Source organism: Arachis hypogaea, chromosome 13 (genome assembly GCF_003086295.3).
Source record: "Arachis hypogaea cultivar Tifrunner chromosome 13, arahy.Tifrunner.gnm2.J5K5, whole genome shotgun sequence".
Lineage (NCBI taxonomy): Eukaryota > Viridiplantae > Streptophyta > Magnoliopsida > Fabales > Fabaceae > Arachis > Arachis hypogaea.
Window position 1 is genome coordinate 99,329,883 of NC_092048.1, and position 6,000 is coordinate 99,335,882.

A 6,000-nucleotide genomic window follows, 5' to 3' on the forward strand; every position below is an offset into this window, starting at 1 on the left:
CCAGCACCTCTTTGTGTGACTAAATGTTTTGTATTTAGGTTGCTCTTGATAATGGACTTTTGGTTGATAATCCCGGGTTAGTTAACCCAAGTTACCAAGTGTTGAAACACTCCTCAGAACCTATTCATCCAAGCATATCCTTAATACATAAACACCACAGGCATTTGTCTCGGAAGTTCAAACCATTGGTGCCTAGCTTATTTTCTCAATTTTTTTGCTTTTTGGTTGCCCTTTTTCAGTGGCTTTTTCTTCTTCTTTTTCTTTCTTTTTCATGGCCAAAAACATTTATTCATCACGATCCACAGACAGCATCCTAATTTCCACTAAAAGTGACAATTCTCACTTTATTTCTTAGTGAGCTGACTATTCAATCAAACATGCATACCACCACTTAATCTTATTTGATTTCTTACCAAATGGAATTGAGTTACTTTTGTTCAAACATTTCTTTTATTTTATGGAAACAGAACAAGCATGGCAAGCATACATTTAAGCAAGTGAAGTTTATCCAGACACTTAGACTATTACTTATTTGGACATTAAACAAACAGACAAACAAAAACTGCAATGACTCAAACTTAAAGCAGGGGTGCATGCAAACTTCCAATATCAGCAATTCAAAGTACAAGCAATTAAGTGACAATACAACCTTTTAGCATCTTCTTTGTTGTTCATCATCCTTCCTAGCCTTGGTGTTCTCTTTGATGATGATGTATATTCCTTCCATGAGATTGATTGTCTTCCTGCAAAGCTATTAGAAGTTGCTTGTTCCCCAAGCACTTTGAGAATTGGTTAGCATGCATGTATGTTTGTAAGCCTCTGAACTTAGATTGGTGTGTGAACACCAAACTTAGTTCCTTGCCATATGCAGCAATTTGGATCATATGCAGAAAACCTCATGTGCTTTTATTAAGAAAATAACTATGAACTAGAAAAAGAAACTATGAACTAGAAATTAAACTATTGTTTAAGTAGTTTCCCTGATTGGTTGGAGCTAGTGACTAGTCATGCTGAGGTAGAAATGTGCTTTTAATGAAGTTTTTGGTGGAACACCAAACTTAGAATCTCACATTCACCCTTGAATTGTTTTGGTGTGCAACACCAAACTTAGCTCCTTGCAATACAGATAAATCTACTTAACTCTTTTATTGAATTAACTAGAAAAGAAAAGCTACCTTTGGTTGGGTTGCCTCCCAACAAGCGCTTGTTTATTGTCATTAGCTTGACATGCTGTTCCTGACTTTCTTCCTCTTCCTCCAGTTTGTTAAGAGGAATGACTTCAAGTGGATAAAGGAGCTAGTTAGTGCCCCTTGTTGTGAATGCTTCTTTCCAGCAAGCTTTCCCTTGTGATTGGCTTGAGTGAACTTGCTTGTTGGCTCAGGAGTTGGATTGTTCTTCGACCTTCTCTTCTTCATGGATATGGTCCTTTGTTTCTCGGTCACAATCCTCATTTTGGTGCTTGTTTCTACTGCCTTCACATCCTTGATCTCAGAACTTGGTTGTTGTTGGTCAGTTGGAGTATCCTGTTCATCAAAATCTTCCTGAATTTGTGGTTCAATGAACCCTTCCTCTTTGCAACTCTCTGTGTCATTGGAGTGTGATCTCCCTTGTTTGACTTTCTCCCTTTCTTGTTCTTCTGATTCCTCCCTTGGGTTTGCCATGGTATCACTAGAAGAATTGTGGGTAGGGATTTGCTTTGATAGATATCCAATTTGTGCTTCTAGCTTTTGAATGGCAGCACCTTGATTTTGTAAGTTGGATATCACTTCTTCCTTAAAGCCTTTCAAATCGGCCACATCTCTGGCCATAGTTGCAATCATTCCTTCTATCCTGTTTAATTGATTTTGAAATTGTTGGTTCGGATTGGGTTGATGAGGTTGATTATCTTGGCTGTGATATGGTGGCTGGGAGTATGTGTTTTGTGTGGGCTGATAGAGTCTTTGGTTGGAGTGTTGGTAGTGGTATGACTCTTGTGTGAAGTGGGATGAGTCTTGTGGATAGTGAAATGAATTGTATGAATTTGAGAAGGAATTTTGTGCTGAGACATGCTCAAGTGATGAAGAATTTGGATATGTAGAACTAGGAGGTGAGGTTGGATAATTCAGAGGTGATGGCTCTTGATGAATGGGGTGTGAATAAGTGAAATCTCTTTGGTTTTGATCTTCCCAGCCACAACTTGAGTAGTGATCAAAATCACCCAAACATGGACCATTTTGTGGCTCTGGGAAGTACCCCGTTTCCTGTTCCTGATACTCCCACCCACCATGAGCATAATAACATGAATCATTCTGTGGTGGTGGAGAGTTTCTCATGGATTTTGATTGACCAAAAGATGATGGATACTCCTTTCTTTTTTGCAATGTGCCCAGTCTCAAACAATACTCATCCAAAGATAGTGGAAATCCCATAGTGAGGCAATATCACAAACAGCTGGTGGTTAGTATGCTAACAAGTGAATGAGCAAAGAAAACAAATTAAAATTTGCAGAAATTAGCAGTAATAAACTAAAACAAAAACTATTAACAAAAGAAAAGAAAAATTGCTCAATCTAGTTAACTTCCAATTGGAGAATTGTCAATCGAAAACCAATCCCCGGCAACGGCGCCATAAACTTGATGCACATAAACTAGTTATGCTACGATTTAGGAAATTGCACGATCGGCAAAATTCCTTCCGGCAAGTGCACCGGTTATCGTCGTCAAGTAAAAACTCACAATAGAGTGAGGTCGAATCCCACAAGGATTGGTTGAGTGAGCAATTCGGATTAGAAGTGTGTTCTAGTTGAGTGGAATCAAGATTTGAGATGAGAATTGCGGAATGTAAAATTGGCGGGAAAAGTAAATGACAAGAAAATTAAATGGCTGAATCTTAAATTGCATGAATTAAAGAGCAGAATGTAAATTGCTGAAATTAAAAGGGAATGGGGATGATTGCAAGAATTGAATTGCAGAATGTAAAGAGAAAGGGGAAATCAGAAATGGGGAATTCATTGGGTTTAGGAGATATTGAAGTCTCCGAATCAAAACATGTATATCTCTTCCTCAACCAATGCATTCATTGAATTTTGCTTGGCAATCTTATATGATTGGATCCCAATTCCTTGGCTCACCAATGCTCTCTAAAAACAAACAAATTCCCAATCCCTTGGTTTAAATGTTCATAAGAAGAGATGATGCTTGATCACTGATTATACCACACAATTTCATGAACCACAGTTTGGTAGGATTACATGTCACAATATCCATCCAAACCCCAATCCAATCCACTGTGAGAAAGCTTCTCTAGCATGAATCCTCCATTCCTTTCCCAAGGCTCCGAAGGATTCCAAGTATGAGTAGTTTCTTTCCCAAGACAACTACTCAATGGAATTAGATCGAGAAGCTTTCTAACAAAATTCAAGAGAAAAGATTGAAGAAGAAGATAAACTATTATTGATTCATTGAATTACAATAGAGCTCCCTAACCCAATGAAAGGGGGTTTAGTGAATCATAGCTCTGAATTCAATTACAAAGAAAAAGAAACTAGCTCAAAGTGAAAGTAAAAGTCCCCATCAGGGGCTGGATTCCCCTTCAATCCCCCCACTCTAAATGCAGAAACTAAGGCCTTTAAATAGGCTCCCTAAATTACAAAATGAAAATGAAATTCAAAGCAAATTACAATCAAATGAAAATAAACTATTCTAGATGATTCTTGTGGCCTTGATTTGGTGTTGTTGATGGGCCTTGCTTGCTTGAAGGGCTGAGTGACATAATTGATCCAAAAAGGATAATGATCCATTAAACTACACTCAAATGTTGCACCCCCTTTCTTGAGTCGTCACTTTGTTCTCTTGTCAACCTTGCCAATTTGATGCCAAATATAGACTATTATACCTCGTTGGAAAGCTATGGATGTCAGCTTTCTAACGCAACTGGAAGCACCTCAATTGGATCTCTACAACTCGAGTTATACTCCATGGAAGGTGAAGAGGTCAGCTGGCCTGATTGCATGTTGGTACTATGCTCTTCTATGCACATTACGGGGCTGTTTTCTCCCTCAATTTTTAGTATCCACCATGCATGCCATATATGCTTGGAAAGCTCTAGATGTCTTCTTTCCAATGCATTTTGAATCACCTCAATTGGAGTTTTGTAGCTCAAGTTATTTATGTTTGAAGAAGGCATGGTCAAGCTATTCCATATAACACGTTTAAGCTTCAGTTTGAGGTTAAACTGAAGCTTAAACGTGGATAAAGGAAGGGCAGCCCTGGAGGTCGAACACGTTTAACCTCCAGTTTGAGGTCAAACTGGAGGTTAAACGTGGAATGCTTAGAATGGTAGCCCTGGAGGTGTCAAACACGTTTAACCTTCAGTTTGAGGTCAAACTGGAGGTTAAACGTGGAATGGCTCCCTGGTACTCTTCCCACTCCTGGCGTTTAACCTCCAGTTTGAGGTCAAACTGGAGGTTAAACGTGGAACTCCTCCCTGGGTGGCATACTCATTCTGGCGTTTAACCTCCAGTTTGAGGTCAAACTGGAGGTTAAACGTGGAATGCTTCTTTAGTGAGGCTTTTCATTCTGGCGTTTAACCTCCAGTTTGAGGTCAAACTGGAGGTTAAACTTCAATCCCAGCATTTCTTATCCTTCATGATTTTGGCGTTTAAGCTCCAGTTTAGGCTTAAACTGGAACTTAAACTCCACATGTGATATTCAAGCTTCCTTTATTGATTTTGTTGCTTCCTTGCTTAGCCTCTTCTTCCCTGAAATCATCCAAACAATTGCATCAAAGTCTTGCAAAAATTCATGAGAATTCTTCCATTCATAGCTTTCAAGGAATATAACTAAAAACTCATGGAATTTGCATCAAATCTTCATGTTGAATGATTTAAGACAAGCATGACTATTTGGCCCAAAATGATTACTTAAGGCTCAAGAAAATGCATAAAACAACTAAAAATAAAAGAAAAAGGCTAGTGAAACTAGCCTAAGATGCCTTGGCATCAAGGACCCTAATAAACCACTATTTTATGATTTATCTTGTGCTAATTTGCGTGGTTTTTATCAATTCTTTGCTCACTTATTCATATACATTGCATGGTTTTACAATTCCTTCCTAATTCTCTGATATAGTTGAAAACATGTTTCCTAGACCTTTAAACTGTCAAATTTTAATTATCCTTTATTACCATTCGATGCCATAATCTGTATGTTGAGTGCTTTCAGGCTTTATAGGGCAGGAATGGCGTAGAGGATGGAAAGAAAACATGCAAAAGTGGAAGGAACGCGAAAAATGAAGTTTTGAGAAGCTGGCAGCGACGCGCACGCATGGGCAACGCGTATGCGTGCCTAGCACAGAAGCCAAGCGATGCGTACTCGTGACTGACGTGTATGCGTGACAAGGAATTTTTCTAAATGATGCGCACGCGTGACCTACACGTATGCGTGACATGCGCCACGTGCAGAAAGTTGCAGAAAGCGCAGGGAGTAATTTCTGGGCTCCTTTTCGGTCCAATTCCAAGCCCGAGAACACAGAATAGAGGTTGCAGAATGGGAGAATCACACATCATTCATTCATTCATCAATTATTCACAATTTCAGTTTTAGATGTAGTTTCTAGAGAGGGAGGTTCTCTCATCTCTCTAGGTTTTAGGATTTCTCTTAGTTTTAGGTTTATTTCTTTTCAATTCCAGGTTCAATGTTCCTTTAATTTAGTTTCTCCTCTACTTTTATTAGTTCTAGAACTTTAGCTTATCTATCTCTCTTGTTGGTTTACTTATTTCCCCAATTTGGTTTATGAACCTTTCATGTTAGAATTGATTTTATATTTAATGCAAATTAAGGTATTTCAGATTTATGATTGTTTTTATGTTATTGATGCTTTCAATTGGTTGTTTGGATTTTATATTCCCTATTACTTTTCTATGTTTTTATGTTATGCCTTCCAAGTGTTTGATAAAATGCTTGGGAAGGTTTTAAATTAGCTTTTTACATTCTTAGCTTGAATTGATTAATTGGAGATGCT